This window comes from Fundulus heteroclitus, chromosome 20 (assembly GCF_011125445.2).
Source record: "Fundulus heteroclitus isolate FHET01 chromosome 20, MU-UCD_Fhet_4.1, whole genome shotgun sequence".
Taxonomy (NCBI): Eukaryota; Metazoa; Chordata; class Actinopteri; order Cyprinodontiformes; family Fundulidae; genus Fundulus; species Fundulus heteroclitus.
In genome coordinates, this window is record NC_046380.1 from 35653129 (window position 1) to 35677089 (window position 23961).

Sequence of the window (23961 nt, forward strand, 5' to 3'; positions counted from 1 at the left end):
CCTCCTCCTCAACGTGTTAGAGGGAATGAAGTCCACATACACATGACAATGCATCAGTGCTGCGTATTCTTTTACAGTGAACACTTCCCATATGGGATTTTCTGTTCTAATGGAGCGTTTTTTTCCTCCCAATGAATCGTTGTTTCACTCGCCAGCCATCTTTTTTTGACTTATTGCATTTTTTTTATTTAGTCAGACACCAATTTGTTGATAGAATGCCTTTATTAAATTAAGACATAGTGTTGATGCAGCTCTCTAATCCTTTAAAGCTGCAGTAGGTAACTTTTTGTGTTTTATATATATATATATATATATATATATATATATATATATATATATATATATATATATATATGTGTGTGTGTGTGTGTGTGTGTGTGTGTGTGTATTGTATTTACATATAAAACTGTCACCATATTATGGAAGCCCATTTCTATGGAAGCTCATTGTATTCACCAAAGGAAATAAAATGGCACATTATCTCATAATTATAAGATCCTACTGTGGAACCGCGCTGCATTGTTGTCTAATTTTTTTCTGAGGTGAATGCAATGCACTTCCATACATTTCCGCCACCCTGATGAACAAACAAACTTGCATCTCATAATTATGACTTACTCATCTCATTATAATGAGATAGTATCTCATAATAATGAGATAAGTAAGTCATTATTATGATATAGTATCCTATAATAATGAGATACCATCCAATCTATTAGGACATTTGGTATCAGGGCTGAATTTATCGGACTATAAGGTGAACTTAAAATCCTTAAATATTCTCCAAAAAGTTATGGTGCACCTTATAATCCAGTCCACCTTTTATATGTTGTGCTTCCTGAACGATTTTGTGGTACAATTCGCTCAAAAATCTGTTGAAATGTGTAAGTACAACTTTAGTAAGCAACAAAGCCGCTCCGCTCAATGGATATTCGGAGCATTACGGTACACTGTGTCACTACCTGATCGGACCGCACGTACATGTATGTGCAGAGCTCAATTTTTACAACTTCTCGGTGGCAAGAAGTCTTTACATTGAACTGTTTTATATGCAAAACAGAGCTTGATACGCTGAGCTGCTCCAAGCAGACGGTCGTATGGATGCGCAACTTCACAGTCTCTCTCTGTTCTCACTGACAGGTGTGAGGTGGGATCCTGATGGAAAAGAAACGGCTCTAGGCGCTAAGCTAGCTAATCACACATTTTACCATCCGTTCCGCCACTTCGTCCCACTGGCGAAAGTGTGGGAAATGTAACAATTTGCTACAAAAAATTTAGGCAATAGTGCGCCCTACTATGAAGGGAAAATGTCCACGGAGAGTCAGCGTGGAGTCCACCAAGCTCACAGTATGTGCACAGTACGCCTGAGTATGTGGGAGCCTTTAGACAGCCCGGAGTTCGCGTTAGCAACAATAAACCTAGTAAGTTAATTCAATATAAAAGCTAAGTTTATTTTGGCCTTATGTTAGAAACAGGGCAGTGTAGTCCAACTACTCTGTCCTCCTGACCAGAGATGGATGAGAGTGCTGTATATGTGAAGGGGGGAGTGATATTACACACTTGGGAAGAATATTTAGTGCGCCTTATAATCCGGTGCGCCTTATGGTCCTAAAATACGGTAGGTCAACTGTTTTTCATGTCAGCATTTAACAAAACAGAAGCCAAAATGAATTTGCCTTTTAAATTCCAAAACCTAATTCATAAATTTATACCCAATTTATAAAATGGTATTTGATTTTATACTAGTTTTTATTATGCTTGAAGTATGCCTCACTGAGATAATTTTTGTATATTAAGAAAAGAGTAAAATTCCTGCCAGTTCAACCCCCCCCCCCCCCCCTTTTGTGTTAGTTCAGTCCACCTGGACCATTGGTTTGGCTCTCAGTCAGTTGTGCCTGCAAGGACGGAAAACTGAGCCATGCCTAGGTGTTAACAACGGTAAGACACATGTCGTTATTTGAAACATGATCTGCAACATAAACTAGCATAAAGTAATCCATTTGCCACACTGACTATATCCAAACTTTAGGATTGCCTAACGGAATGCTTTGCTATCTTTAAAGCTAACGTTTTTTTTTTTTACTTTTTTACTCCCTCGGTCCACTGCCAGGTGGAGAAAGATGTGAAACAGCTACATTTCAGATAAGGTAGGTTAATTCTGTACTATATTGTGTCTCTCCATTCCTCTACGGAAGGGCCTGTACATGCTCCACAGATGGCTCGTTTAGTTGTCAGTGTCTTTCCTGCTTTATTGTTAAACACAAGGTGGATTTGGAACTGTACAGTTCTTTGTAATTACTCAGCAATATTTGCTTACCTTTTGTGTGAATTTAAAAAGGTTTCTTGTTAAACACTTCTTTTTAAAATGCACAACATGCTCTTTCTGTAGCCTTCTAACCACTAACCGAGTAAAATACACCCACCCTAAGTGAACATGTTTGATCATGCATGCGTATTGACAAGCTGAATTGCAAGTTCTTGTCAGTTTATGGCTTTATAACTTCAGACATTAGCCGTGCCCTTTTTCACGATTGACAGAGGATATTACATATTACAACATGGAAGCTGAATAGAAATGAGTCTCTCTTAAAGGTAAAACCACAGTATATCCATATCTTAGTGTAATTATAAAATCAAAGGTTCCCGTGGCAAAAGTCAGTATAAAAGAAAAATTAGCTAAATATTTAGTGAAAGACTGTTTTTTAACATTGAAACATTGAGTGCTTAATGGTGTTATGAGTGACTACATGATTAGTCTTTCTGGTAAAAATAATAATAATGTGTTGTATGACTTGGTTTACATTATATTAAACCAAGTTAGTCCAATTCTTGCATCTCTGCACTTGCTCCCTGTTCGTTTTAGAATTGATTTAAAGATTTTATTGTTTGTGTTTAGAGCCTTGAATGGGATGGCTCCTCAATACATCGCCGACCTCCTCCAGATTTATTCTCCGGCACGTGCTCTGAGGTCTGAGGGCCATCTTCAGCTAATAGTGCCTAAGACAAGGCTTAAAACCAGAGGGGACAGAGCCTTTTCTGTAGTTGGCCCCAGACTTTGGAATGCTTTGCCCCTCCATACGAACATTTGCTTAAGACCCACTTTTATTCTTTGGCTTTTAACACCGCATAGTTGTGATGAGATGAGAAAAATCACAGCTGGATAATTGTATCCCTATTCTCAGGTTGTATCTGACCACGTGTAAAAGAATAACCCATCAAACAGTAAAAGTAAAGTTTTGTCTTCACCATTCCATCAGGACCAAGACAATTCTCAGAGTCAGCCCTCCTCTTTTTCTGCTTTAAATGTTGCAATGAGCAGTCAGTCTACGACATCTAAAACAGTCACTCCTGACTTGATGTTTGCTGGAAATATCACGAATCATGACAACATTGTCTCGTCACTTCATTCTAGGGAGCTCAGGGAGGAAGTTTTAGATGACAGCAACATTGTGTTTCTGGGAGACTTTTCTGAAAGTGAGCCACAGATTTTGGATGATACTCTTGCCAATTTCCCCCTTAAACCATATCATCTACCGAGGCAGTGAAGAAGACACTGCATGTTCCACAGAGGACAGGAAGCTCATAGCACACTTCTGTGATCATGGACTTCTAGACGATGACATCAAGATCCAGCCTGTCCTGCCGGATGGAAAACCTGAGATGAGATATGATGAAGGAGGAGTTGTTGGAGACTGTCTTTCTGAATTCTGAAAAGGGTTCTATGACCAGTTTACCACAGGAAATGCTTTTAAAATGCCTTTTCTACGACATGATTATGGACTGCAGCAGTGGGAGAATGGAGGCCCAATAATCGCTTTTTGATGGACAAGAGAGAAATATCTTGCTGAGTGGATCACACCCGTCATCTTAGAAAAAGCTGCCTTTAGACAGGTAAAAAGTGATGTGGTGGAGGACTTGCTTATGTACATGCCTGAATCTGACCGTACTGTGTTTCAATCATGGCAATCAGATTTTAGCAGCGTAGACCTAGAAGAATTTATAGATTCTTGATAACCACAGTTGCAGACGAATGCCCACTGCCGGCAATGTAAATGAAATCCTACAGGAACCTGGACACCAAACACTTGTCCAAGAGCCTGCCTATGTTACAGCTTTCAGGACCTTGCTTCAGTATATGAAACCTTGCAACCGAATGCAAGAAAAGTTTTGAAGTCCATTGTCTTTCCTCAAGAAATGAATGTCCATCAGAAGGACATTCAAAAGTATGTAACCACGTACATCAGGAACGCAGATTTGCAGCGCCTTTCCTTGTTTCAGGGATTCTGCACAGGTTCAGACCTGCTCCTGGATGACAGAATCGTTATCGATTACACCGCGACACAAGGGTTTCTGAGAAGACCTGTGGCTCACACATGCGGCTGTGTCCTTGAGCTGTCTATTATGACAGCTATCCAGATTTCTGCGCTGAAACGAACAAAGTTTTGGGGTCTAATGTATGGGTCATGGACATCATTTAAGGTTTTGTTTGTTACACTACATCACAGATGTAGAGATTCAAAAGAACAAAGCAATAGGGAGGTTATTTTGTAACAAGTGAGATATTTTGATTATTTATTTTACATTTTCTTATGTTACAGGCTTTGGGGAAAAAATTGACGTGGGTGATGTCCCCCCCCCCTCCAACCTTATATGGATTTACATTGTTAAGCGAGTACTGGTTTGTGCGGGAAAGCTCAGCAAGGTTTCTTAGCATTACTTTTCTAAAACAAAAAGAGTATCAATGATTTGTGCTCTGTAGTGGTTTACGCTGCAAAGGTGTTGCTTGTGCCTCCATAATTTTTTTTTATATATTAAAGTATTATGTAAAAACATAAAAAAATAGAACCTTTGTAGTTTGTAAGGGGTGTTTGGACCGATGGATGACATTTATACTTTATCATCTTCAAAATTATGAATGGATAAACAAAAATGTTTCCATCCCAAACAGAGCACAAATTATTGAAACCATTTTTATTTGAGTTCCCAAGGGGTCTTATTGACCTTTCCAAACCTTCCAGACAGTGCCACAGGTTTCTGGAGCAGAAAAGCACCACACATGTTTGAGTACATTTTGATTATAAATGAAGAATGTCGCACATGTTACCATTTGTATTGTAAGATAATTAGCATGGAACTGACATTGTCCACATTATCTCAAAAAAACAAAGAAATACTTAAGGGCACCAAATGTTTATTTTTCTCATACGCTGGGCAAAAAATATAAAATAGACAGCATTTGAGGAGAGTTATTTAATTGTTGTTGCCAAATAACAGCTTATCTTAAGGGGTGGGGGTTTTCTACCATTGCACAAGTTGTGTTCAGACCTATTAATATTAAGGGGAGCGCTACTATACATAGAAAGACTGACATTGGAAAGCCAAAATGGCAGCTAACAAAATGTAGGTGACTTTTGTTCTGCCACATTTAAGATGTTAACTGTTAGCTGACATATAAAACCCTGTGAGGTAACGTGAAAATCATGGTAGCACATGTCAAGAAGTTCACAGCCAAAACTAACTAAAACAGGCTGATACACAACTATATCTCACTCACGCAATTAAACCTACTTACATGACTTTTACCATACAGGCCATACTCAAATATCAGCCTTTTTAGCAGTTTTTGCATGGCTGGGTGATTTAATGAATCTATTCCCCTAGCCCATCACAAATCATTTGACGGAGTGGAGTCTTACATAAAGGTTAGTATTTCATATACATCATCTGACTTTACCAGTCTGTGCTCAGTCACATCTACATCACAGGGAAAGTCCTTGAAACACCATTCCTCTACACATATTTCAAGTTTTGTTAGACTGGCAGGCTGTAGAAAATTTGAAACCCTATAAAGGTTGGGAACAGCGTGCATCTATGTTGGACAACCATTTGGAAGATTATTAGTAGATCATATATAATGGTCACTCCATGCATGGACAACCTCGTTAAGTTCCATCTGTAAAATAAAAAAGAAAAGAATAAGAAAAGGGTTTTTTTGCATTATTTATAACTGATGTCAAATATGTGTGCTGAATGCAAAAGTTTTATTTCTATTACCTGTATTGTTTGTAGGAAGCACTACTGAATCAGTGATTTGTTCAGAAAGTTGTCAACAAAATAGCAGTCAGCTTTCAGCTGGTCAAAACGGTCCGTCCAAAACTGGGCACATTCACTTCTTAAGGCGCACCACCATCGTTCTATTCTTTGATATCCAGTACTTTAGCCAAGGATAACAGAGTCAAAGCCATTTTCCTCTTCTGTGTTGTGCAAAAATCTCTGCATCGCCACCACATGGGTGTTCTCTGTGCCATGACCCACCCTGACCTTTTGTGGGGATCCATTCCATTCCATCACGGCATCAGCAAGAATACAAGAGTCACTGTGTTTTATTTGCTTCTAACCAAATATTTTTTTTCTTTAGAAGCCAGCTATGCATTAATTGATACATATACCATATGGCTTTAGTTTGTCATACCCATCAATATGCCATACATAGTTTGGTCCAGAACTGACAGATGAGCGTCGTCTCAAACGATTTCTTACATGCGGGTCAACCACATTTGGATCCATTAGGCGCGTCAGAAGACGTACAGTTTTTCTGTCTGTGACAATCCCAGCCATCCAACATTTCTGGTGCATCCACCTGTGGCCATGCTGTCGACCAGATCCCTGTAGATGCTGCTCAATGAAAGATGGCACCTCCGCATCGTCCGTCTTATTTTTTCTCCGCTAAAGCTGCTTCTTTTGCAGTCTTCTCTCTAATGTTCGGAAGCTTAATTTGACATTATGGGATTCTTCCAAAACTCGTAATATATCCAGATTTGTAAAACCCCCTTCTGATGTATCGATCAGTGAGGGTAGCAACAGCCATTTCCGTCTATCAGGTCAAACTTGCATTAGCCGTCTCCTGAGAACGCCATGGAGCCACTTAAAGCTCCATGACTTAGCTATGAGATAGCTAAGCCTTAATTATGAGATACGAGTTGTTTCATCAGAGTGTCAGAAATGGGCTTCCATACTATCCTGACCAGTACTTTATGTGTAAAACAAAAAGTGTCAATACTCCCCTTAATGTCATACAAATACGAGACAGACACATGGGTGATATTTTTTACATACATCTGTCTATCGATCTATTGAGCAATAGTTTTATTATACAGAAATGAAAAATAAGAAAGATACAAAGCCAGTTCTAAATCAAATCCATATGAGCAGAATTCAAAGTGTCATGAAGCCACTTTTATTGACTTCAAGCCTTTAAGCGTCAACGGGTACATGAAAATAAAGTTGAAAAGAATATCTAAAATAAAAGATCCTTAAAAACATAAAGAAGTCCCTAAGATGTCGATAAGCTTATTGCTGTTATAGTTTCCTTCTGTAACATATTTCTTCTCAGTATAAGGCCTGGCCCCAGCAAACCCATGTCATTTTAACAATATTATCTTACCCTGTGCTGGCGCTGGCTCTTCACCCACATGCGTCACACACTCCATGTAGAGCACCAACTGCTGGGGGAAAAAATTAGGCTAGTGAAAAATCATAATTACAGCAATTATAATAAAGAAATTAAAATAATAATGAGTAAAAGATGTTATTAGACACAGTGGCTAGCAGAAGTATTCATACCCCTTGAACTTTTCTACATTTCATCACATTACAACTACGCCCTTTTCTCTGAGTGCAACCAGTTGCCTTCAGACGTTGCCAGATGATTGTTAATGACTGAACAGAGTGAACCAGTGTGTAATCAAATCTCAATACAAATACAGCTGCTCTGTGACGACCTCAGAAGTTGGTTAAGAGAATATTGGGGAGTAAACAGCATCATGAAGTCCAAGGAACACAGCAGACAGGTCAGGGATAAAGCTGTGGAGAAGTTTAAAGCAGGCTCAGGCTATAAACAGATTTCCCAAGCTTTGAACATTTCACGGAGAACTGTTCAATCCATCATTCATAAATGGATGATGGTAGGTTTACGGCACAACCGTAAACCTACCAAGACAAGACAGGCCACCTAAACTTACAGGCCCAACAAGGAGAGCACTGATCAGAGATGCAGCCAAGAGGTCCATGGTGGCTCTGGATGCTGGTGGCTCTGGATGCGGAGATCCACAGCTCAGGTGGGAAATCTGTCCACAGGACAACTATTCGTCATGTGCTGCACAAATATGGACTTTATAGAAGAGTGGCAAGAAGAAAGCCGTTGTTAAGAGAAAACAATAAGAAGTCCTGTTTGCCAGAAGCCATGTTGGGGACACAGCAAACATGTGGAAGAAGGTGCTTCGGTCAGACCAGACCAATATTGAACATTTTTGGCCAAAATACAAAACGCTATGTGTAGCAGAGAACTAACACTTCAAATCACTCTGAACACACCGTCCCCACTGTCAAATATGGTGGTGGCAGCATCATGCTCTGGGGTGCTTCTCTTCAGCAGGGACAGGGAAGATGGTCAGAGTTGATGGGAAGATAGATGGAGCCAAAAACTGTAACTGGAAGAAAACTGTTGGGGTCTGCAAAAGACTTGAGACTGGGTCGTAGGTTCACCCTCCAGCAGGACAACAACCCTAAACATAAAACCAGGACTACAATGGAATGCTTTAAAACAAAACACATTCATGCGTTATAATGGCCTAATCAAAGTCCAGACCTAAACCCAATAGAGAATCTGTTGTAAGGTCTAAAAACCGCTGTTCACAAACGCTCTCCATCTAGTTGACTGAGCTAGAGCTGTTTTGCAAAGAAGAATGGGCAAAGATTTCAGTCGCTAGATGTTCAAAGCTGCTAGAGACTTACCCTAAAAGACTTGCAGCTGGGATTGAAGCTAAGTGTGGTTCCACAAAATATTGACTCAGGAGGGCTGAATACTTTTGCACATTGCCCTTTTCAGTTTTTTTACTTGTAAAAAAAAAAAAAAAAAAAAAGGAAAGATGTATAATTGTCTTTCTACTTTACAATTGTATACCATTTTGTGTTGGTCTTTCACATACAATTCCAATAAAATATTTTTCTGTTTGTGGTTGTAATGTGACAATATGTGGAAAGGTTCAAGGGGTATGAATACTTTTGCAAGCAATACAGAAATATTTGCTCAAGAAAAAAAAAGATATTTTCCCCATCTCTCCCATGGTTTTGATTAGCTCCTCCTCCTAATGACAAACCGTGTCATGACCATATGTATCAGTTTCCTCTGTAAAGTCAGACCATTTTTGTTTTTTTGGGGTTTGCACCAAACAAATACAACATGCAAAAACAGCACAAAAAAATAAGTCTTATTCTAACAGCGCTTTTAAAGGATGAGTCCTAGTTCTATCTTGCGCTGCCTATTGTTGCATTTTATTCACTGTACAATATTTGTTTCCTCGTTTAATCTCAATTAAAATCTGTTGTCTGTATAAATTTTCCTCTATGATGGGTAAAACGCAATTATCCTGAGTGGAAGTACCATTGTCGATGCAGAATTATTTGAATGTTTTTTCAAGATTTGGGTTCCTTTTGTTTATTGCAACTGTTTTCAAAACATTAATTACAAAAAGGTACTTTGGAAATAAAGAGAAATGCACTGACAACTGTATTATTGTTCATTTCCAGATGGGAGATAACACAAAGCATTAGCGCTTAGAGCCCTCAAATGTCTAGCACCGCCCCAGATCTTACCTTTTATCTGAAAATATGTCACAGGTGTTTGTGTAGCACCAGGTTCCCCGTTGGATGTGGTAATGCTAGCTTGCGGAGTGCGACTTCCGTTTTCTTTTGTAGTGAAGGTCTGTCAGACTGCTGCTGCTGTCATTCAACTCTGATCCATTTCCTGTCCTCTTTGAGCTTTCTTGAAGCCAGGTCAGCATCACAGCCGTCAGCCGTGATCATTTTCCTCATCCAAAACACCTATGTCCAATTCAATGAAAAAACAAACAAAGAAACAGTTTCAATCACAAATCATAAAAGCTGTTGTAAAGATGTTATGGGGGTTTTGTAGATACCGATGGCTGCAGGCAGGAAGGATCTCCTGTAGAGGTCTGTCTTACAGTGGTCTGAGAAGCCTCTGACTGAAGACACTATGATGTTGTACAACAGTCTGATGAAGAGGATGCTTAGGGTTGTCCATAATGTTCTTCATTTTATGAAGAGTCTTTCTTAGGAGTCATATCCAGAGGTTCTAGAAGGGTCCCCAGAACAGAGCCGGCCTTCTTTATAAGGTTGTTGAGCTTCTTTAGGTCAATTGCTCTGATGCTGCAACCCCAGCAGATGATGGAGAGAGATCCCATAGGTTTGCCGTGGAAAGATCATCTCCACAGCAAACTTTTAGAAGACATGCAGTACCTTGTTACACACCCTGAAGGACCTAAGCTCCCTCAGGAAGTAATATGCTCTGTGCCTTCTTGTAGACAGCTTCACAGTTGTGTCTCCAGTCCAGTCTGTTGTCCAGGTGAACACCGAGGTATTTATACTCCTCCACCACCTCCACTTCTTCTCTCGTGATGGAAATTGGGTTTGATCTAATCCTGTTTCTCCTGAAATCTACAATCATCTCCTTTGTTTTATCCACATTCAGAATGAGATGATTGTTTCCACACCACCCCACAAAGCGGTCCACCAGCTCTCTGTACTCAGCTTCCTGTCCATCTCTGATGCACCCGACGACTGCGGAGTCATTTGAATATTTCTGTAGATGACAGGAGTCTGTTTTGTACTGGAAGTCTGAGTGAAAATGAACGGTGAGAGTACAGTCCCCTGTGGTGCTCCTGTGCTGCTGACTACCTGGTTAGACACATTGTCCCTCAGTCTCACAAACTGTGGTCTGTTTGTAAAGTTGTCATAGAGCCAGGTGATTGTTGGGGCCTCCACCTGAGTCTTCTGGAGTTTCCGACAAAGCAAATCAGGCTGAATTGTGTTAAATGCACTGGAGACAAAGAATGTGATCTTCACAGTGCTGCCTGCCTTGTCTACATGATAGTGGGTTTGATGAAGCAAGTGTATGATGGGGTCTTCAACTCCAACTCCAACTCCAATGATAGCTGCTTGTCTGCTTAGTCGGGTGGGCCAACAGGAGGACCTTCACGATGTGGAATGTCAGGGCAACAGATCTAAAGTCATTGAGGACTGATGGGTGAGTTTTCCTCGTTATGGGAACTATGCAGGAGGTCTATCATAACACTGGAACCTTCTCTTTGGTAAAGCTCAGATTGAAGAGGTGCTGTCAAATCCCAGAGCTGCTCTGCACAGATCAGTCTCTCCAGCTGCCTCTTCACTTGAGTTCCAGAGACAGAAAAGCGTCTCTTCTTGCTCCTGCTCTGCAACCTGGGCTCCTCGTTTCTAACTCAGCTGGGATTTGGGGATGTAGTTAAGGTATTATTTCAGTTTTTAAGATGTTAATCAGCTGCTCCCAGTGGTACAAAACCAACTGCTTGGTATGGCTATGCTTAATAAAAAAAATCATTAGTTTCTTTCACCCCCACCCCCCCACCCCCCATTTCCGGGGACTGTGCCCGTTTTGGACCACCTGTCCCCGGCTAAAGATGTCCCCGGAAATGTCCCCGATTTTAGGGGACAGAAGTTGCGTGTAGACTGTTATTACGGTAGAGCTGTTGCGTGCAGAAACAGGCGTTACGGTAGCTGGTTGCGCTGCTGATAATATAAAGATGAAGAATAGAGCGCACCACTAGATGGCGGTAATTATCCTTTTGGATGTCAGCTGCCATTAAAACACGAAGAGGAGGAGGAAGAAGACGAAGACGAGCGTGTCACTACCCGATCCGTACTGGTCGCACGATCCGTAGCTCATCTGCGCGTGCGAGAACGGAATAACTTCCGGTGGCAATATTTCGTCTTTCTTACTTTTTTATTCTTTTGTATTTTTTCGAGGCATGGGTTACTTTTTGTATATCTTTGTATTTGCGTAAATATTGCATATTCTAAAAATGAAAAAAAGAAATACATAAAAAAAGTTAAATCGCCTTTTGATAGTTACTTTGACTGCTCTGAGCATGCGCAAATATACGTCACACAGCGTATACATTTAAACTTGTTTAAATATTTCATTTACTCTGTACTTAACTATGCACTCCAGCAGTACTGATCCCACAATGGATTCATTTGCTATCTTTCGTGACCTGCAGTTTTTTATTGATAAGGGAACATTTCCCGAAGATTTGGATTTTTATTCCAGAAGAAAAATAAAAAGGATGTCTTCACATTTTCAAGTTAAAGGTAAGAAAATTAAAAAGTAAAAGTAAAAAGCAAAAAGCAAAGTAAATTTAACTTTAATTAACTAGCCAGAAAAAAATATTTATTATATATTTATTTCGTTTATAAGTCAATTTAATATTTAAATAAGAATGATACTATTTTTTCCCCTTGGAAGCAGTCTTTCAATTTTAAATCCAATCTAGAATATATTTCACATTTAAGATGATTATGTTCTTATTTCATACACTTTTTATTCTGGCAATCACGTTACGGTCAAAGTGAGAGTATATATTTAAAATGTTAAATGCAACAATATTTTTTACTATTTTAAATGTTTATTCATATATTTTATCTTGTATGCTTTTTGGGTTACTGCACTTACTCTGGGATGCACAAAAATTACTGTATGCTGTAAATTTGATGTCTTTACATGAAAAAATAAACCCATATGTTTTATTTATACTGTTTTCATATCATTCCATCCAACCATTCTTCTAACAGACAGCAGACTCTTCTAGGTTCAGTTTTCCTGTTTATCAGACTGAATCAACTACACAAACAAATTTTCCTTTCAGGTCAAACGTTGTCACCGCTGCCAAATAAATGATCCTATGAAAACTGTAGCACCGGTTCTACATTCAATCTCAAGGTTCTAATTTTTTAATTAATAGACTGAAACACAAGCACTGTTTTTATAAGTAAATATAACCCATTTCCATTATATGTTTCTATTACTTGTTCTTTTATTGTGTGGTAGGTCAAAGAACCCTGGGAGGTTCTTGGATTGGACCTGATTGGGCCATTGCCAGAGACCTCTCTGGGACACAACTATGTCCTCACTATGACCGATCTGTACACAAAGTTGGTGGTTGCTGAACCTCTATGAACAAAGACCGCTGCAGAAGTTTGTTCAGCAATCATCTCTAAGCTGTACACGTTTAGTTTAGTGAGAAAAATAATAACAGATCAGGGGAAGGAGTTTGTGAACCAGGTGAAATGTTATCCATCTTCTCTTCTGTCATTTTTGCAAATTTCAGTCCTTTCAAGATATTTATGTGTTCCCTGCAGCTCAATGACAGTATCTTTAAACCGCTGAACATCCAGCATGCTGTGTCAAGTGCATACCCCCCCCCCAGACCAATGGACAAGTAGTTAGCCTTTGTTTTGCAAGAACTTCCATGTTTAAATCAAGTTGCTTTATTTAGGACAAAGAAATTTATACTTTCATTTAGAATGAAAGGAAAAATCAAAATATAAAGAATGCTCTATTGAAGTACGTCAACGAAAGCCATAATGACTGGGACCTCCACCTTCCTGCAGTTGTTTATGGAATTAACACTGCCAAGCAGGTAGTACACTAATGTTTCATTTGCACAAAATATCTGAAAACAGATAACCATGAACTTTCCTGCTATCAGTCTTCAACCAAATACACCCCATACTTCCTCTTGTTCCACCGCCACCCACATCTGCCCGAGATTATGAATACCTGTCCAATGGGAGACAACTTTGAGGTTGGCGAAGCAGACCATGAAATCGATAAACAGCTGACTGAAATACAAAATCTTAATACCAAGGTTTGTAAATGTTGAGAAAATACTAGAAATAAGATTTTTTTTTTTTTACAATCTTGCCTAAAGTGCATTTCTATTTTTGAAGGTTCTTCAAAATATTGAACCGGCACAAGAAAGACAGCACAGGACTTTTGGAGACCGGAAACGCAAATTTACCTGTGTCACAATTGTTGAGACTGGGGACGAATGCTTGATTTCAGGGGCTTCAAAAAGGCCACGTACAGGGGACACGTTGACCAGCCAGCACAGAGGACCTTACATGATTAGAAACATTACAAAAAAAGGAGTGGCCACTGTGCTGAAGGGATCAACAACCATGAAGGTCAATGTGTCCAGACTGAGGCCCTATTATAGGTTAAGCAAGTAAGTGCTTTTAGATGTTCCACACTTCTGTGTCTTTGTGTTCATATTTTTACTTCTTGAGAATAACTGAAAAAATTTTGTCATCATATATACAACCAGATGAGCAACTATCTGAAGGGCAGCTCCTCAAGGGACTGGTAGCTGAGCATTCCTATTGTTCTTCTGGAGCAAAGTGGGAACAGGATGTGAACCCAGTTCAAGAGGCTCTTGTATGCTTTGAAATATTTTGTTCTGACTCTGCCCCTGACCGACTTTGCTAATGTAATCACCTCTCTATTCTCACATTGCTGCCCCAAATGTAATATTCTAGCCAATATAAATTTTCTTCTGTTTAGCTAAGTTACATATTGGGCCAGGATCGTTCACCTGCTGAACTAATTGTGAAGGAGGGAAGTGTGTGCCTTACACGTGAGGATTTCTGGTCCTTAGGGTTAAGTCAGTGCATGGAATCAAATGTAAGTATTCTTAGATGTGTCTCAAAAAACCTATAATATCTAACTGTCTAATCACTGGTTAATTTGAATGTCTTTCAGATTGGAAATGCTGGCCTGAAAATAGTAGAGGAAACGGCAAAAAGATTTGTAATTAAATTGCATAGATCTTTGTTTTTAAGCCCTGTGAAACAATTGAAATGCTTAACATCATTCTTTCTGTTTTCACAAGGGAAGAAAAATACACATCTTCAATCTGTATGTGGTGCCCCTGTGAAAGGCAGAAGATGTTGATCCTTTCTGTTCATTGCCTGTAGGTATTTTCGTGAATTTATCTACATTGCTGTCCTCCTCACTCTTTCTATTCTTCAGTGTATACAACATGTATGATGTAATATTAATGCATATTGGTATTATTAGGACCTGACAACGAAAGACCTTGTAGTTTGTAGCCAACAACAGGACGCTTCTGATCACTACCTCCTCTGTGTAATGACATTTTTGTATTTGAAATAATCTCAGTGAAGGATGGATATGTATTGCAGTTTAATGATGTGATAATAAAAAGAATATCAATTGCAGGTTCTACTGGTAAAACAGAGAGAGATAGTGTTTCTTGACTCCCTTCGACCAGATGGTTTTGGTGACGAGGCCTACAAAAATATATTTAGGTTCAAGCTATATTGATTCACTGGTTGTGGCCTATTGCCAGTTCTGTTTCTTTGGATATATGTTCATAAAAGCCTTGTTCTCAGGCTAGGTGTTCATAAAAGCCTCGTTCTAAGGCTACTTGCATATTTCAGTGCGTCACCTTAATCTGAATTTATAATGCAAATGTATGCAGATGCATTGCAGCCTTCATGTTAATGGTATTCACTGGTTACTCAAAGCTTTTACTTATGGCTCAAACTGTGTGTTACAGTTATTTGATGTTTTGCAGTATGCCCTCTGCATCAGCACATCAACCCCATTTACCTTTTCCCAGGTATGTTTTTGTTTTTGGGGGTTTGGTTTGATTACATTGAAATTCTTCTAGCCACTTGCAATTTTTATTATACTTGTTTTTGCCTGTTTTTTTTAAGTGGAAGATGCCAACCATTCGCCGTTGGTGGTGCCTCCAGATGGAGAGGTTTTGCATTGAAGGGTATCTTCACACAGGAAACTTCAATGTCATTGGAGCGACGGTGGCGGAATCACGAGGCTACGTCAATATTTTGGGCGGCCAGTCGCTGCAGGAGGCGACACTCAAATGTCCCGCCCTTAATGTATCGGCATCTTCGGCAGATAGTGTAGGTTTGTTGATCTGAATCCAGAGCGCGACTCGTTTGAGAACTCTCGTCGATTTCGGTAAGTAATGCTTCTACTCTTGAATCATCTTTTATCATATGTGTTTCAATTAGCCCCGTTTTTGCCATTAAACAATTATATTTTTACTTTATTTGGGCACTTAGTAGGAGTTTATATAAATGCAACTTCTCTCATCAAATCGATCAACTGCATTTTACAGATGCATGGCTGTCTCTGGTATAGTACTGCAAAATCTTTCATAAAATCTATCAAATGTCTTTTAAAAAAGCATGCCTGACCCTGGGAAATAGGTATATTATACAACAGGGCAGCTGCTGCTGTGGAGACAGAAACCTCTGGTTTACGCACCTACTCTGGTGAACTGGTTCATAGTGTCAACATCGATTATGAGAGAGTTTTTGGCAAGAAGCTGCTCCCCTTTACACCACCTAAAAAATATACAGGTTTCAACACTAAGTATTATGCTCATTGTCCTGTATTTAACTCTTTAAATGTTTTATGTAATCCAAAATTGGTTATGCAAGGTTCAGGTGAATTGATTGGAGTGCAGTACCTACTGAGGCAGAATGACAAACCACTACAGGATATGGCACCAGATTCTGAGGAGGCAGAGACATTGCTGGAGCAAATAGAAATGCAACAGGCTACCGTTTCATCCGGGTTACCTGGGCTAACTACTTCTGAACAAATTGTAAGTTAAATATCAGTGTGTTTTGAAAATTGTTTATGGTTTATCTTTTTGAGATACTTAATGCAATATTTTTCTCCACAGGCTGTTGATGAACACAGTAGGGCAGGACTGAATCGGGTGGATGAGCTTGCAGAGTACCTGGTGGAACTAAGAAATGAAAAAGGCCTGACAATCTCAAACCAGCAGGCCGCCACCATTGTGGGTCTTTGGCAAAACTTGGACAAATATGATAAAGACCGGATTGTGTATGCTGCACGACACCAGGAACGACAGCTTACAGGTCGATTTAGGTCCTCCCCAAAAAAAGCTGTTTAGGCAGGCGTTGAGAGCACAAAAAGGCATGTTCTTGGTTCTTCTGGTTCTGCTGCTCAATGGCCAGATTGTAGCCGCCTAGTTGAGATGGCTTTTATCAGGTTGTGCAACATTCATAGTAGCCCCAAAAAAATTGGAAACCAAACCTTTTCAAGATGGTCATTAATTCTAAATGATTACAAAAAGATTCGACAGCTAATTTTGAATAACGGCATTATTATGAAAGACACAACCCTCCAACCTGTCACTGTAAATCAGACCACCTTAATACAGTGGCATAACAAAAGATTTAAGGCCCAAGATGTTGCCATTCTTATGCAGGGGCTGGTGCTGCCTCAGGAACGGCCCGTTGCCAGTGAACCACTTCTGCCAGTTAACACTAAGCCGACTCAAGTCACACCACACAAACACGAACACAGTTACAACCTGCCTCCTGACATCACTGGCCAAGCAAAAACAAAACTCATTGTCAAAGACAGAGCTGAGCTGAAAAATATTCAACCAAAACCGCCTCCACCTCACCAAAATATTTTGTACAAGCCACTCCAAATACCACCAACCGCTGCAGCAGCTAACAATTTGCCATGACTTCTGCGGCCCTCCCCCACTGCACCAAACGTTATATGCCCAACATATTTTCAGGGAACCCCTACATCTCCTACACAAACCCAAAACACAGCCCAAAAAGAGAAGCGCAAATACACAAGAACAGTCACATCCAACCGATGCACTAAATGCGATGAGCCACGCACCACAGAGACCGGCCATAGCCAATACAAAGGCAGGATTTACTGCCCAAACACTAACCAAAGAGCAGTGGCTCAGACAGATGAGAAGATAACGGAATGAAGCTTTTTTCAGTGTTTAAGATTTTTGTATTTTTATTTAATTATTATGCATACATACATTTATTCTATATTATTTATTGTATATATAATTTAGATATTATGCCTTTTTACTAATTATATAATTAATATGGCTATACACTAGGACATGTCTACATGCTATATAATTGTTATGTCTATACACTAATATGTTTATAAACTACTTACATAATTGTTATGTCTATACACTGTACATATGTCTATACACTGTACATATGTCTATACACTGTACATATATAGATATATATATATATATTGTCTCTATATGCTATATTGTCTAAACACTAATTATATAATGTCTATACACTATGTGTATATACGTGATTTATTTATATATTTTATGTATATATAAGAATGTTACAGGGTGTTTGTGTATACATTGAATTGTTTTAAATAAAATAAAGAAATTCAATAACTCATTTCATTGGCCTCTTTTTTTAGATATTTCCTGATAATGACTGTAATTTGCTCTAGAGCAAAAATACATCCAGTACGCCCATAAATCCTAATAGATTGCAGCATACTCTACATTTGATTAAATTGAGATATCCAGTGCAAGAAATGCACATTGATTTTTGCTGAAATTTCCTGTTTGATAAAAGTGGGTCCTAAATACAGAGTTAATTGACAAGACTTTGTGCCCGAATGTGCTTATTTTTGGTATACATTCAAGAGTTATGTTATGTGTCTCCTGCCTGGTTAACTAATTGAGTCCAAAAAAGAAATCATGTTTAGATTACATTATTTTATCAGTCTATAGATCTATGATAGTGTGTCACTTTGTGAGGTTGTAAAATTTAGCTTAAATGTTAAAAAACGCTCCACAAATTACAAAAGGCTATTTTATGTGTTAAAAGCCAACAAATGAAGCTGTTTTAGTGGCAACAAAAGTGTACCACAGCGGGATTCGAACCCATGTTCACGGTACTTCTCCAGCAATTCTTTCCCATTATACGGACGATAGTTCCCCAGCTTTGGCGCAGTAGTTAGCGCGCACGACCCATGTATGGAGGCCTCAGTCCTCGACGTGGACGACCCGGGTTCCACTCCGACCTGTGGTCCTTTGCCGCATGTCTCTCCCTCTCTCTCGTAACCCCTTTCCTGTCAGCCCACTGTACAAAAAATGCGACAGTAGTGCCGTAAAAATCTCAGAAAAAAGTCAACTCCATGAAAGTGGCTTGTTTATAAAAGTTACTTAAGGCTCTATTTTACAGAAGATAAATCTGTAAAATAGATCCCTGGTCCTCCAGTCGGCACTACAATCTCAGTGAGTGAATCCCTTTTCATGTAGCGCTCTTGTAGTTCTACACCTTATTCTCTGTACAATGTTAAAGAGTTCTTCTACAGAATATCTGATAATGAAACGTTGCACAGGCTGTAGACCTCCAAACACAGGCACCAGCTGTCATACCTGAGATACAAGTGGTTGCTCCTGTGTCGGTAAATGGTCTAGCACTGATATTTTAGATTTTTTTTTTAAATAGCAAAGCATGATTACACATCACCACCCGAGGACCATAGGTGGATAGCAAAAGTGTTGTTTAGGATGGGGGCAAAGGTCAAACTGGAGCTCCAGGACAACCTGAAGCTGCGGTACTTCCCACCTCAGCCCAGTCCCATCTACCACCAGGCACCTTCTTCGCCCATCCACTACTCGTGCGGATGCCATACAAGTTGTGGAAGGTTAAGGTGGTCTGCCCCAATCCTTCATGTGGTGGGCATCAGCCGACTGGGGCAGGGCTGCACAAAAGGGCACGGCGGGTCCTGGATGTTGACCGGATTTACACCATGCTCACTGAGACACTGACTTGCGCCAAGTGTGAAGCCTCGCACGTGTCCTGGCGCCATGATGTCCTCCATCAGCTTGGCTCACAGGTGAGAATTTCGAGTCATCGTGACTCAAAAGTGAGCAGTGGGTCTTGTTTTCTTATTCCATCTCCAAATCAACGCTGCACCTTCTTACTGACGTATCTATCTGTGAGAGAAACTTTAGACTGGACGCTTTCGTACACCAAAGAAGCCCTCAAAAAGCCCTGATGTGGAGAGCATAACCCGCTGCGTGCTAGGTGCCAGCAGGACTCCTGCACAGTAGCCCGACTGCTGTAGGTTGGTGGAGACCATTATTATTCAACTTTGCGGTCTGCACTAGGGCTGAACGATTAATTGCATTTGCAATAATATCGCGATAGGATAAAACGAGATTTTCTAATCGCAATGGACGCGATTTGACGGGTCACGTGATCGGGGGTGACTCGCTAGCAGAGTAACACGGAGGGAAAGTCGATATCGTCTGCGACTTACCTGCCGAACAATGGCCTCACACTGGACAAAAAAACGACACAACTGAAGGTCTGTTACCAAAGAGGAGCGGCACGTCACTTGTGTGGAATTATTTTGGGTTTAAAAAAAGAAGACGCTGCGCAAAGTCCGGTGTTGTGCCGGACTTGCCTTGCTATTGTTGCTACCTCACGAGGTAACACGACACCACATTTTCTAGTTAAAAGGTGAAAAATTGCAAAGTTAAGTTAAGTTTACTTAACTACCCAGAAAAAAATGTATTTATTGTATATGTATTTAGTCTATAAGTTTTACAATTTTGATATTTAATGTTAAAATAAGAATAACATTTTTTTGTCCCTTGGAAAGCAGTCTTTTCAATTTCAAGTCCAATCTAGAATATATTACATATTTAAGATGATTATGTTCTTATTTTATAATTTTTTTATTCTGGCAGGCACCTTACAGTCAAAGTAAATATATATATTTAAAATGTTAAAATGTTTTTTAGAACTTTAAATATGTATATAAATGTTTATCTTGTATGCTTTTTGGGTTACTGCACTTATTCTGGGATGCACAAAAATATTTTTTTACTATACGTTTCATTTTTACTGTATACTTTAAATTTTATGACTTTGCATGAAGAAAAAAAAACATGTTTTAGTTATACTGTTTTCATATCATTCCATCCACCCATTGTTCTAACAGACAGCAGACTCTTCCACGTTGGTCCCAGCCGGCAGTTCATGCGGCTTGTGGTACTTTCTGAGAAAGAAAGAACATCTGTCTTGATGGCGGGCCACAATAATCCTGGTACTGGCAAGCACAATGGCAGGAGGACCACTCGAGACAGGGTTAGTGCTGGTTATTACTGGCTCACCATCACAAAGGATGTTGATGACTGGGTAATAGTATAAACTATATGTTGAGTTTTGCTGATTTCATTGTTCATCAGCCTGCATCAACTACACAACAAAATTTCCTTTCAGGTCAAGCGTTGTCACCGATGCCAACTTAATGATCCTACGGAAACTGTGGCACCAGTTCTACATTCAATCAAGGTTTTTATTTTGAATTAATAGACTAAAACACAAGCACTGTTTGCATAAGTAAATATAGCCCATTTGCACGATATTTTTCTATTATTTGTTCTTTTATTGCGTGGCAGGTCAAGGAACCTTGGGAGGTTGTTGGATTGGACCTGATTGAGCCATTCCCAGAGACCTCTCTGGAAAACAACTATGTCCTTTGTGATGTGAGCGTGTTGATGTAAAGTGGCTAAAGGTCAATGCCATGTTTCGCGAGCATAGTTCTTATGTCTGTACAGTCAGTTCTTAATATGCTGTATAAAGTTTTCTCTCTCTCTGAATTCCTTTTTCCCCCCCTGCTCAACTTTTCTAACTATAACCCATTTTAGCCTTACCAGCGTTTCATGTAGGTTTTAAGGCCTAGTTAAAGGTTTTTCTCACCTGTTGTAATTGTATTTGTGTGTGTAGTTTGGAGGTAGTAGGTAATGTGGACATGAGTTTTTTGCTGGTTAATGTACAATGTTGTTTAAAGCACTTTACAGGATACTAGAGCAAGATCTTTACTTTAGATAAAAAGCTAAGAAATAAGCAATGATTTTTTTGTTTGTTTGTTTTTTTAATAGCAAAAATGTTTCCCAGTTGTGGTTAGGGAAATAAAAATATATACAAGTACATAAAAAAAGCTATAAACACATATAGTAGTATAGAAATGTATTTGATTTAGAATATTCTTCAGGGTTTTTTTTATCATTTATTTGATTTGCATATGTATTAGTGTGTACTTAATAAATGTATTGTAATAATGTATGCCTTGGCTTTGTTCTGTGTTCTTTGTTCTATTCCCTGTTTGGTTTTTGTAAAAAAAAATAAAAATAAATGTGGCTATTATAAGGAAGAGGTCTTCTCTTGTTCATGATGTGTCCACCAGAGGGCGCTAAAATCGCAATCGATAATTTTAACTTTATAATAAAACACATTTTTAGTAAAAGATTATTTGTGTTTAAGTTGATTATATAATTTTATAGTAATGTAGAACACTATAATGCGGAGTTATATACAAAATTCACCTTATAATAAGGATGAAAATATCTTTTTCCAGTCCTGTTAGAACAAATAAAACCTATACAGTGCATTGGACAATACAGATAAACGTTATGCAATAATATATTCCCGGACTGCTCTGAGCATGTCCGATGATGACGTCAAGCAATATAATGGAGAGAATGTAAAACGCATCCATTTCTTCCAGAAAAGTCTTCAATGTTTTCTATATGGTGTAGTTTAGCATTCTTTAATGATTTAAGTATAGAAATAAGTATTTTCAGTACCGTAATTACATTATTTTTGGCGACCAGGAAGTTATTCTGTTCGCGTACATATCGGGTAGTGCCTACTATAGACATTATATACGTATATATATCTGTGGTGCCTGAAATATATAAAACACTAATAATCCCGACGAAATCACTCATCAAACGTGTTACTGACACCATGTCTATCACGTTACCGTACTTTTTTTTTTTTTTTTTACCGTAATTCCCTCCACTTTTCTGTCATCACGTCCTTGCCTTCTGAGTGCACCAGTGAGTTGAGAAGTTGACTCACCCAGGATGAATGGAGCTATTTAGCTGACATCCTAAGGAGCTTGTTGAGTGTTTAAATTTAAAAACAGAACCGCATAAACAACATTTTTATCCTTATCGTTAAATAGCGCAAAAGAGCTAACCCCACACCGGACTCAGTTTGGACCACTTCATAAACACGTTGCGAGTACTTTTTCCGCGAACTAGACTTTAGAATGACTGGCAGCGCCCTCTGCTGGATGGGGGCGATACTACAACACTAACAGAAGGTCTAAACCAGGGGTCATCAACCTTTTTGAAACAGAGCTTCTTCATCGGTACTCTGTCATAGGAAGGGCTACCTGTACTGACCTGTGAACAGCAAGAGCCCAAGGACACATTACCTTTTCCTAACAATAATATGTTGAAATGCTTTCGTAATTTTTTAAATCTATGTAAATACAATTATGATTGAATGGGAAGAGCAACTGAATAAAATATAATTTGAAATGCTGCTCACTGGAGGGTTATTGGTGACCCCTGGTCTAAGCAGACATTTTCAGTTAATCGGATGGAAAAACTTAAATCTAATCAACCATGAATTGTCAGTTAATTGCAAGGCGATTATTTGTTTGCATCCCTAACGTTTCTCAGTAAAACTAAATAAATAAATAAATAAATAAATAAATAAATATATATATATATATATATATATATATAGCTCAAAAAATAAAAGGACCACTTAAACAACATAATGTAACTCCAAGTCAGTCCCACTTCTGTACAATCAAACTGTCCACTTAAGAAGCAACGCTGATTGACAATCAATTCCACCTGCTGTTGTGCAACAGGTGGAAACTAGAGGCAATTAGGAAGAGTCCAATAAAGGAGTGGTTCTGCAGGTGGAGACCACAGACCACTTCTCAGTTCCTCTGCTTTCTGATGTTTTGCTGGCGGTGCTTTCACTCTAGCGGTAGAATGAGGCGGAGTCTAAAACCCACACAAGTGGCTCAGGTGGTGCAGCTCATCCAGGATGGCACGTCTATGCAAGCTGTGCCAAGAAGGTTTAAGGGTTCTGACAGCGTAGTGTCCACAGCATAGAGGCGCTACCAGGATACAGGCCAGTACATCAGGAGACGAGGAGGAGGCCGTAGGAGGGCAACAATCCTGCAGCAGGACCGCTACCTCCGCCTTTGTGCACAAAGGAACAGGAGGAGCAGTTAGAGCCCTGCAACATGACCTCCAGCAGGCCACAGATGTGCCTGTGTCTGCTCAAAGGATCAGAAACAGACTCCATGAGGGTATGACGTCCACAGGTGGAGGTTCTGCTTACAGCCCAACACCA

General features: G+C 39.3%; 1 long non-coding RNA gene across 2 annotated transcripts; it reads right to left on the reverse strand.

Annotated features, from left to right (window-relative positions):
• Window positions 1–7444: 7444 nt before the first annotated feature.
• LOC118567099 lies at window positions 7445–22795 on the reverse strand. Of its 2 annotated transcripts, none has more exons than XR_004933479.1 (3): window positions 22660–22795; window positions 9655–9882; window positions 7445–7505 (listed from the first exon to the last, which is right to left on the reverse strand). It is a non-coding gene; the product is annotated as an uncharacterized LOC118567099 (long non-coding RNA). The 2 variants fall into 2 exon arrangements; XR_004933480.1 differs by lacking the exon at window positions 22660–22795 and adding an exon at window positions 9978–10028.
• Window positions 22796–23961: the final 1166 nt, after the last annotated feature.